Genomic DNA, 11,136 nt, shown 5'->3' on the forward strand with positions numbered 1-11,136 from the left:
CAAAGTAGTTCTAATCAATATTTTAAATAGGCTGATTGTGAGTTGTTTGTGTCAGCAAACTAGCCCCGCAACAGTTTTCTAATCAGATTGTTTGCAGTCAACACTGGATGATTCCCCAGGCTCTGATTACGGTTTGCGAATGTAATTTCATGATTATCTTGTGTCATTAACCAGGTTCAAACAGTTTACCAAAATCACCCCATGTGTCTGCTCCAGAAGCACATATTTGATTATCTTTATTGATGGCAGTCCGTCTCCTTTTGAGTGTTTTGAGCCAAGTCCAGCGCGTGATCACCGTCTTCCTGATGATCGTTAACTTGCAGTGATAGGATTCCAATTCGTTTGAGTCGAGGATGGAAACCGCTGACTGGAGAGTTGAAGGACGGAGAATGTTAGAGGCCAATTCACCAACACCACTGGCCTCATTTCGTAGTTTGCCAGTCAGTGGCAGATAATTCCTTCTAATTAACCTCAACACATTTCCACGTTGTTGTACACACTGGCTGTGAGCAACTCGGAAAAAAGCTCTAATCTTAAAGAGCAGGTTCACTGAGAAACCATTTTTTACTTATTATTGTGGAAAATAATCAATCACCCTGAGTTTAACTTGCAAGTTGAATGTGAAAATAGTCTCCTACACCTTTCTCCTGCATTAGCTTCTAGAAGAAAATAGAGATTTTAGTTCCTATGCACTGCTTTTGCTTATAAATATTAGTGTTTGTTTTATATGTTCTTATTTCAATTTCTATCTCTGTACGGTGACCTTGAGTTTTAGAAAGGCACCATGTAATAAAATGTGTTATTAATATTATAAAATAGACAGTGAAACTATAGGATTTGAAATACTGACAGTTCTACGTCACATTGTCACTTAACATTCATGGACTCAACCATCTTGTTTTTTTTTGTTTGTTTTTTTTTTGTTTGTTTTTTTAACCGTGTCCTGTCTGGCTGTGAGGCAAGCAGAATTGATGTCTGAATGCTGGTAACAAGCCTTACAGATTTATTCTCAGGTGGAGCATCAAAGCATCTGCTTTAAATGTCACGCCTGATACTTCAAATTTTATTGTTATTGTTTTTGAATGCTTTGTAATTCCGACCAGACACGGAGACAGAGGTGGAAGAGAAAGGAAAAGACAAATGGTGGGTGGTGGGAAGAGAGAGGAGGGGGGGGGGGGGGGGGGGTTCCACAAAATAAACAATAATGAACAAGAGTCTGCTTCTAGACCTGCAGAAAGAGAAGAGCAGAAAAAAATGGGACACACAACAATACATCAGGACCAAGCTATCACTGCATCAACCTGATGATGAAATATAAAATCAACATTGTTTAACTGAAAAATCACACGATAATAAATCACAGTTCATTTGGTGGCAACGACAGCCTTGAGACAAGTGTTGAACGTGCCCAAGCCCATACTTTTGAGAGCACCATGTGAGCACCTGTGTGTGTACACGCACTTGTTTATGTAAGGTTTCTCTATAGGAGCGTCCAATAGAGAGTGTGAGGGACCACAGATCTGCCCCCAAAGATGCGTAGGAGACGGGGGGAGCTCCAAGTCCCAGAGATCCAGGCGCTGCCCCAGAACACAGGAACCCCAAGGGGACTGCAACTAGAAAGGCCCCCCCGCCCCCCTCGAGAGGCGCAGAGGATCGCCCCGGGGGGCCACAACCAGCAGCCGGCAGAGCCCCGGGAGATGTCAGCGGCAAGCCCACAGGCCCGCCCGCCGCCCCCCACCCCCTAGCCGGCCGAGCCCGGGACCCAGCGACCCGGGACCCAGGGGCGACCACCCCCGCCGAGGATCCAGCAGAGCCCAGGGACCCAGACCCCACCAGGCAGCCACCGGGATTGACCAGGCTGGCGCCAAAGATCTTAAACCCCCTGACCCGGGAGCCACGAACACTCAGGCAGACCAAGGCACCACACCCCACACCAGGTGTGGCAGGGGGAGGGGAGACGAAGATCTATATCATCAAAGGAGGTCCCAGGAGAGGGGAGGAGTCAAAGGCCCCACCTGACATATACAGTCATACACAAACACAGTCACACACTCCCTCCCTCATGCTCACACATACACATACAACCAAAGACTTACAAAAATGCACGCCGGACACCCACTCATGCTCCCCATACACACCCTATTCACTCTGGTCCCGGTACTGCTGCACACTGGGTACAACCATCACCGGTTACCAGAGTTTGACCCTTTCTGCTGGGGTGCTGATGAGCAGGCTCCCCCGCCCAACGCCGAGCCCAGCAACCCACCACCCCAGACCCCAACCAGACGGCCAGATCTCCCTCCTAGTCTCCAGCCCCAGGAAGGCAAGCAACAACAGAGGTGTGCTAAGACCCCTAGTCTCCCTCCGCCTGCTCCATTATAGTGTTGTGTGTTGATGAGGTGTATTCCATGGCTGTGGTGAGCGGGCAGTTCAGGCATTGTCTGGCCTATGCCAGCGGATACCACCGCACCACCCCACTTGCACCCACAGCCCTCGGTGTCTAAGTGCAGTTTAAAATTGGAAGTGGGCACCGGCACTCGGGAGGAGGCTGAGAAATCCCCCTGCCAAATGGCGTTGAATCTGCTCACTCCCAAGGCCCTAAGTGTGTGTTTGCGTGGAATATCGTCGGTGGAAGTGTATAAGGTACAAAATTGGGGGCAGGTTGCCACAGGAATGCGGAAATGGGGTCCATACCCGCACTCCCTGACTTGTCCACCCCCCAAGGTCCTATGTGTATGTTTGTGTGATGATGTGAGGGAGCAGGAGGAGAGAAATATGCGGGGATGGGGAGAAACGGCTGGTTGGGCTTAGTCCTCCAGGTAGCCAGCTCCCCCACTGGCCCCAATAGGCACCTCTGTTGTCAAATTGCCACCAAGGGCATGGAGACCCCAGTCCATCCTGCCAGGGCCCAAAGCAGCAGCATTACAGAGCCCCACGGAGTCCGAAGGCACCACCCAGCCCCACCCTAGCAGAAAATCTATGCCCATCCCTGCATTTGCACAACTTCCAGAATATATAAGACATAGGACATCCAGGTAAGGTTGGGTCCTCCCCCTCCTGGACCTCCCCCTCCCCTGTGATGGAACAGCAGAGGAGCCAAGGTCTACATGAGGCCCCTGAACCCGGGCCAGGCACTGCTGCATGTTCCTGCCTTCTTCCCAGCAGCATACATGTCAGGACCCGACCCCCAAGGCCCCGCCCAGATCCCCACACGGGGCCGGCCACCCCACACCCCGGGACCCCAGGCCCCCACCCAGACCCGCCCAGGGGCAATGCAGCCACCAGGCAGTGACTCAACCATCTTGAATTGCAACAGGGAAGGCTGTTGTTGGTTTAGAGTCTCGAATAGCAGAAGCTAACCATTAGCATTAGCAACTCCACAACACAGCAGAACTCCTTCAGGCTTGCGTGATTTGTGAAGATACAACATCAATGTTGCAAAGCAAAGAGTCAGTTGTAGTTGTGTTTCTGTTAGCCAATCAGAGAAAAGAAATATGAAATATGTCCTGCTGTGCTCTGAGACCACTGTAAAAGTATTACAATGTGAGTGAAGTTGACAATTAAAGTATTTGGAATAATCAAAGTAAAAACCATCAGGAAATGTTGTTTTGGTGAAAATCCTTTAACAATGACTCAATATCTTGTTGTTTAGGTGAGGCCGCTTCTGTGATAACTGGCATTTAAAAGAAATAAACCCTCCTAGATTTGCAACCTTTTTGGTTGAACTAATAGGATTATTTTGTTGCAGCATTCAGCCATCTGAATATCACAAGAGTTATAGGGTTAAGAGAGCAACGAAAATCTAATAAATTACCAAATAACTGGAACAGAAATCGCTGGTCACTCGGAGAATTGTTGGGCCTATAAATCTTACTTGAACTGAAAGGTTTTATTAACGGGAAAGTACAAAGTTTAACTTGAACATTTAAAATGTCAGGGTTCTTTACAATTTAAAAGATTTATATTAATCATGCTAAGAATTTTAAAGTCAGATTAATACCATAAACTACTGACTACTCCAGGAGGATTCCAACTTACATGTTGCATAAAATAATAAACTATTTTAATATTTTCTGGGCAATTATAGAAACTATCATCACAAAAATCATTGTGTTGGAACCAGTTACGTTTCAAAAGACATTTTCAGACGCTTGCTAGCCAAACAATTGAAAGTATTGAACAAACCACAAGAGTTATAGTCATTTTTTTCTATGGGCTTGTCGTAGTGCTCTGTAGTACAAATGAATGCCTTGTAAGTTCATCTCTTTCTCCTGTTCCAGGAAGTAGAAGATGCCCCAAAAATTGGGGGACAATCTTTAATAATACTAGTTTGGGTGCCGGTGCACATACATTTATTATACAAACGGTTATTGCATTGTAAAAGGTGTGATCAGTTGCCCAAGGGCTGTTCTAACAAAGCTTGGCTGAAACTTGAAAACTTGGGAGAAATTGTCCCCTTACATGGTGATGCTCAAAAGAAACTCACAAGTACAGACTTGAAAAACTTTTAATACATTTATTTTAAGTAGTATTTAAATCAGTACAGTCAGAAGCCGGACACAAACCCTACGACTAACCTGTAATTGTTTTTTCTGGTCTTTTTAATTTCAAGTAACTTATTGTATTTCTCAGCTTCAGTCAACTCCACGGTGTTGTTGGTTAAACTAGCCTAATGTCCCACATACCTCTAACATAACGTTAGGTGCAAATATAATAGGGATATTTCCTAAACGCACATTTTCTTTCCAGAAAATATTTTCCCAGTCAACCTTTTCGTCCTATTGAATCTAATATCGAGGAAAGTGCTTTTGGCACATTGGCTTCTTTCATTAAAATTAAAATTTACACTAACCTCCAATTTTGTGTTCCAATTTATTGGTGGCTATATTGAGTTGGGCAGACGCCAAATATTTTTTTAGCTACAAACAGGCAAAAAGAACCATGTTTAGCTTTCGGTGGTAAATAGTATTTACAGCTTTTACAGCAACGAGAGGTGAAACAGTACCTAGCTACACTGTTGCCTGTTTTAGAAAACATTTCAATAAATATTAGGGAATTAGGGGCAGTCATGCACGTTTTTGTCCTGCTGGAAACTATTCTGGGATATTCTTTAATAAAAAAAAAAGAAGAAATAAAGCAATTTTTGGTACTGCTGAGTTAAGCACTGCTGCCTAAACTCTAAATCTAAACTTTAGTGTTTCATTGAAGACTTCATGTCTGTGATTTTAGGATTAGCCAAGCATATTTCTTGTCCTTTGTCAGATTATTATAAATATGTTATGAGAAAGTTTTTGTGCTTTTGCAAGAAAAAGAAAAAAAGCAGATTTTTGTTACTGTGAGTATTGCACTGGTGAGTTAACACTAGATTTAATTATGGCAGGAGTATTGATGGCAGTGGTGCTTCCGGTCGGTAACAAGATGGCGCCTGTGCCTGGCTTGGTCGTGGTCACCGGCCACTTTTTCAAACTGTTCTCCACTAACCTCCTCTATACCACCTTGCTCCTGTCTGCGATCCTCTTCAGTAGTGTCCCTGCTACCATCTCCTATGATCACCAGACTCTTTTGTCCTTCCGTTCGTTCACTATCGCCCAAGATGCACTGAGGACGTACCTCCCTGTTTGTTTGCCTGAGCGGCGTGCTGGCCCGGAGCCAAGTGGTTCCTACCAGGATGTCTCCAGCGATGTTTATCCGGTCCCGGGAAAACGTTGCAGGAAAAGAGGTGAACCAGCAGGAATCCAGGTGAGAATAAGACTTATCGTAAAGTGTGGTTAATCTAGTAAACATCGGCGTGATCTTTTAGCTTCTTGTCCTTTGTTTGGCGACCTGAGCACCACTTCTGCATTCCCGCCAGGCCGTGTTGCGGCGCAGTTTCTCCATCCAAGTTTTTTAAGGTTAGTTTATTCTCTTTCCTCAGTGGCTTCTCCTCCTGTTCCCTCCATTAGTGGCTTTTATAAACACAGTGGATCTAACCCTACTAATTTACGTCCACTAACTCCAGCTGTTTCTGTAGTTTCTGATTCCTTTACCTCACTCAGCATGGCTCTATTAAATACCCGTTCTGATAATAAGTCCTTCCTGTTAATGATCTAATTCTCTCTAACAACCTGGAATTTCTGTTTCTGACTGAAGTTTGGCAGCAAACATCTGATTATTCTGGTCTGTTTGACCACTCTGCCTGAGTGGTTTTTCTTTTCTTAGCCAGCCCCAGGGTTCTGGTCGTGGTGGAGGCCTAGCTGTTGTTTTCAGAGACCATCTTCCATGTAGCTCTACAACCTCTGGTCACTTTGCTTCCTTTGAACTGCAGCTGATTAAAGTCGGGCGTAAGGACCCGTTCTACTGTGCTGTGGTCTATCGTCCACCTGGTCCAAACAGTTCTTTCCTTCAGGAGTTTATTGACTTACTATCCTCCACTGTGAAGCTGTCCAGACTGGTGATTGTTGGTGACTTTAACATCCACGTTGATGATCCCTCGGACCACTTTGCCATGAATTTCTCCAGCCTCATGGACTCCTTCAGCTTTACCCAGCATGTTTCTGGCCCCACACAAACCAGGGGGCACACTCTAGACCTTGTTTTTACCCTGAGTCTAAATGCTGACAGTGTTTGTCCTGAGGACGTTTATATTTCAGATCACCATTGCGTTTTCTTTAACTTGTCAGTTTCTGTGTCCCCACCTCCTACTTGCCATATGGTTAGTTCTCGTTTTCTTAATGAGAGCACAGCTAGCAATTTTTCTGCTGCTTTTGATCCACCCTGTTCTTCTGTTAACAACCCAGATTCCTTAAAGAGCAAGTAACGTCTAAATTAACTTTTTTTTGCTGATGAACTGTATAAATGAGTGTCTAATAGTGTTTTAAATGTGTGCATTCTTTATTTTAGCATTTTGGTGCATTTTCTTTAAAAATTAAAAATTCTGTCTAAAAACCACAGTAATGCGCCACCTTCAGCTGAAAACATAGAATTTGAGTCATTTTGAATAAATTTTAGCCAATGGCTAAAGAGTAAAGTACTACGTAAACCAGTAGAGTACTACGTAGCAGCTCCATGCCAAAGTTATAAAAGCAACGAGCGTCTCGGCCACGCCCTGTGGCGAGTGGGAGTTGGATTTGCAAGCGAGCATAGGAGGTCAGCGGTAGTTCAGCATTAGCATATAGCATTAGCATATCCTAGTCTTTAGCATATCTTTTAGTGTTATAAATACTTATTTAGTGTTAGCTTGGCTGTTGTATATTATAGTTTAGTTAGTGTTTGGCTGTTAGTGTAATTGGGAAAGTATTTCGGGTTTAGTGTTCCATATCGTCTTAGTATTGGTGAGTAGGTGTAGTGTAGTATGGTTGCGGTGACTCTGTGGGCATTTTACCCGCGATTCTGCACGTCTCCGTTTGAAGAGGGAGGCTGTGCCCACCGTGGCTCTTCCGCGATTTAGATGCAGCCCACCGACTCTGCTCCCCCACCACGGCGGGCTCCAGTCTGAGGTGAGTAAGCTAAGTAAACGTTTTAACATCTTCTAAAGACAATTCCCTACCTAAATGCAAAGTCTGAGAGACGTGGTTCACTTCCTTTAGCTAGTCAGTCGGCAATTCTGCAACAGTGTCTCTAACTAACGCAGCACTAGTTGACAGCATTACAGCGTGAAATCCAGCTTGTGACCCGGTTCTGTGAGGAATTCTGTTCAGGAGGTCGCATTTCAGGCTCTCCACATCATATGTGACTGACTTTTACGTTATAACAACGATCACACACTAGGAATGTTATAAAGCGCCTATATAGGAGATTCTTTTGTATATTATCTGACTTTATAAACTCCCAACAACAATGTGCTTATATATTTTTTTTCAGGCTAAATCTACCCAAGACACTGGCTGTCAGACTGATTTAGCTGCAAGAATGCACTTGTCCAGGCTGACGTGAAACCTTCCCTGTAGCAAAGGTGAATTATTTTTAATAATCTTCTATGTAAACATTTTATTATCACCTTCTAGTTTTAATTTGTTTTACAGATTATTTTTACACGTGATTTTATGCTCTTTTAAACATTTATAAATGTGCTGCTTCTTTGTTTTTACATAGCCAGCCAGAATGGAGTTCACAGCCGCAGTGTGTCTGGTGACCCACGGGGACCATGATGAAAATTCATCTTCCAGAAGGTCCCAGAGCGTCCAGACCCCCTGAAAAGACCAAGGTGTGAGGTGTCTGCTGTTGATTCCAGCTTCCACCTCAGTGACAGTGCAAGCTCAGTGAACTGTTCAAGGTAAAAAAAAAATTAAAACATTTCAGAATTTTTAAGATATTAACAATTAAATAAGTATGTGATTACATCATGACGGAGGCTACTGATTCTGCCCGTGACACTTGGTGGTGACGTGTAAGCTGATTCTCCTGGAAAATAACTTTTACATTAAATATTTTGTTTTTGCTATCAAAAGTAAATTAACTAATAACCTGCATTATTGCAGGACATTCAGCAAAATATGGACTACACCATGAGGCATGCACACATTAATATTCTATAAGAGCACATAAGGTGAGCAACACCACATATTGTACACTGTCCTGAATTTGTTTTCTTTCTGCATCTCATCATTAGCCTGGCTGATCACCTGATAACTCCTGTCATCTGGTTATGACAGCATGAGGATGTCCTCACACACCTGTAACCTATCAGCTCATCTGGCAGAATAGAGAGAGAAGAGACAACACCACATCTCCTGTTCCTGGAAAGCCTTCAGCCTTCCTTCGATGACTGAGAACCTCCATCAGCTCTGTCTCCTGCCTACAATTATTATAATAAATATTGTGTTTGACAAGTTTTTTGTGCTGCCAAATATCTCATTTAGATTCCAGTTTTGATATTTTAATGGATATTTATAAATTACATTGAATATCACATTTTTGTTGCATGTTTAACTAGCTATTGTGATTAATTAAACTAGCACCTCACTGTTAAAAGCTCGTTCTAATTTCAAGCATGTTTAAGTATTTATGGACATGAACAAAAACAGGAAATATATAAATTGAGATTTATTTAATTAATATAACAAATAAGGGGGAAAGAGTCATTGAAAGGCACATTCTTCTGGAAGTTCCTGATCCTGAGGACACCAGCAGAGGAGACCAGCTGCAGACACCAGAGACCAGCTGCAGACACCAGAGGACCTAGAACCGAGAGAGCAGCTGTTATTAGTAAATAAATAAAGAAATCAGGGCAGTTTTAGTGGGCTGAACACATTACAGAATAATTTTCTCATGGGGTATTTTCATAACTTTATATGCAGCAGACTGTACCTTGAGCCCAGGGCTACCGGAGAGCTATCCAGCATGTTTCAGTGGATTTTCCTGCTTTAACAGGTTAGATTAGCTGTTAAGCAGCTCAGCTATTTGTTGCTGATTAAAACCAGGTGTGCTGAAGCAGATAAACCTCTAAAACATGCTGAATACTAGCTTTTTGGGGCCGTGGAGACAAACCCTGCAGCTAATCCAATGCTATGGCTAACGGCTACTTACCTTTCAGAGGTGATTCTGTTGGGTCGGTTCTGGGAGTTTCAGGCAACTCACAAGCTCAAAACAATAAGACTCAGGTCCGCTTGTCTCCTCCAAATAGACTTGGTCCCTTTCTTCTCGAGTGTCTGTAAGGAGGGGGAGAAACGTCCTCCACTTCTATCAACTGCTCAGAGTGAAGGGAGCTAGCTTCGTCTAGTTAGCCATCGTCTTCGTCACTGCCGCGGCTCCGCCCTCTCGGTCCTCCAGGCAACGCCTACTAATGTTGCATTTTTTAAAATTGATACGTGGGTGGAGAAGGACTCCGAGGCTCAATTGACCCGCTCTTTAACTTCTCAGTTTAACAAGCACTGCCTCTCCATTCTGGACAGCATCTGTCCTGTCAGAACCAGATCAGTTCCTGCAGTGAACCCTACTCCCTGGTTTAATGACACCCTTCACAGCCTGAAGCGCCAACACAGAAAAAATTGAGCATTTGTGGAAGAAAACCCATCTCCACGTCCATCTGCTGGACCTAAAGGATCTTCTGTCATCCTTTAACTCTGCAGTCAGAGACACGAGGGTTTCCTGTTTCTCCAACCTGGTGTCCCAGAGCAAAGGGAACCCCAAGGTTCTGTTTAACACCATCAGCAGCATAGTCTCTCCTGCCACTCCTGCAGCCTCCATCCACTCTGTTACAGACTGTGAGATCTTTCTGTCTTTCTTTGTGGACAAAGTCAATAAGGTTAGAGCTAGCATCTCTCCTTCAGCCTTATCGCTGCCTCTCCTGACTCCAAACAGGCCTGTCATCCTAGGTAGCTTTGCTCCTGTTTCTTTGCCTAAACTAGTTAACTCTATGAAGACCTCTGCATGCCCCCTCGACATCTTACCCTCATCTTTGTTTAAGAGTGCTTTTCAGTCCATCGGTCCCAGCGTGCTCTCTATAATTAATGCTTCTCTGGTTTCTGGTCAGGTCCCTGCTTACTTTAAGAATGCTGGAATCCACCCACTTCTTAAAAAACCAAGTATGGACCCATCTCTCCATAGCAGCTTCAGACCCATCTCTAAACTTCCGTTCATCTCCAAGATCTTGGGAAAGGTTGTGGCTAAACAACTCACAGCTGCTCTTGATCAACATAACATCTGTGATAGCTTCCAGTTAGGTTTTCGTAGAGCTCATTCTACAGAAACAGCTCTTCTTAGGGTCTCTAATGACCTTCTGACTCACAGTGATGCAGGGGACTGTTCTGTTCTGGTCCTGCTGGACCTGACTGCAGCCCTTGACACTGTTGACCATCACCTGCTACTGGAGAGGCTGAGAAACTGTGTAGGCCTATCAAGAACTGCTCTGGAGTGGTTCTCCTCTTATCTCTCTGAGCGCTCCTTTTCTGTGACCGTTTCGAAGTTTAGGTCCTCCACCACCTCTCTTACCCATGGCGTCCCACAAGGTTCTGTGCTGGGGCCTCTGCTCTTCCTCCTCTATCTGCTCCCTCTTCAGTGCATCTTGAGCTTAGGGTTGTCACGGTAACCGGTATAGCGGTAAAACCCGGTAAAAAAGTTGACAATAAAAATAACCGTCCAGTTTTTAAAAAACTAAATTATCTCGGTGGGTTTACCGTGGCCACGGTTTCAGCGCGGTGACCCTTACCAGCCACCGTC

At 44.3% G+C, this 11,136-nt stretch overlaps 2 long non-coding RNA genes across 2 annotated transcripts; one reads left to right on the plus strand and one right to left on the minus strand.

The window, feature by feature from the left end:
• The first annotated feature begins 6,795 nt into the window (after positions 1 to 6,795).
• Positions 6,796 to 8,769, plus strand: LOC139062770 (uncharacterized). The gene is made up of 3 exons (XR_011516316.1): positions 6,796 to 7,930; positions 8,071 to 8,251; positions 8,588 to 8,769. It is a non-coding gene; the product is annotated as an uncharacterized lncRNA (long non-coding RNA).
• Positions 8,770 to 9,006: 237 nt separating this feature from the next.
• On the minus strand, positions 9,007 to 9,826 carry LOC139062771 (uncharacterized). The gene is made up of 2 exons (XR_011516317.1): positions 9,505 to 9,826; positions 9,007 to 9,156 (listed from the first exon to the last, which is right to left on the minus strand). It is a non-coding gene; the product is annotated as an uncharacterized lncRNA (long non-coding RNA).
• Between the last annotated feature and the right edge of the window lie 1,310 nt (positions 9,827 to 11,136).

Source organism: Nothobranchius furzeri, chromosome 14 (assembly GCF_043380555.1).
Source record: "Nothobranchius furzeri strain GRZ-AD chromosome 14, NfurGRZ-RIMD1, whole genome shotgun sequence".
NCBI classification, from domain to species: domain Eukaryota; kingdom Metazoa; phylum Chordata; class Actinopteri; order Cyprinodontiformes; family Nothobranchiidae; genus Nothobranchius; species Nothobranchius furzeri.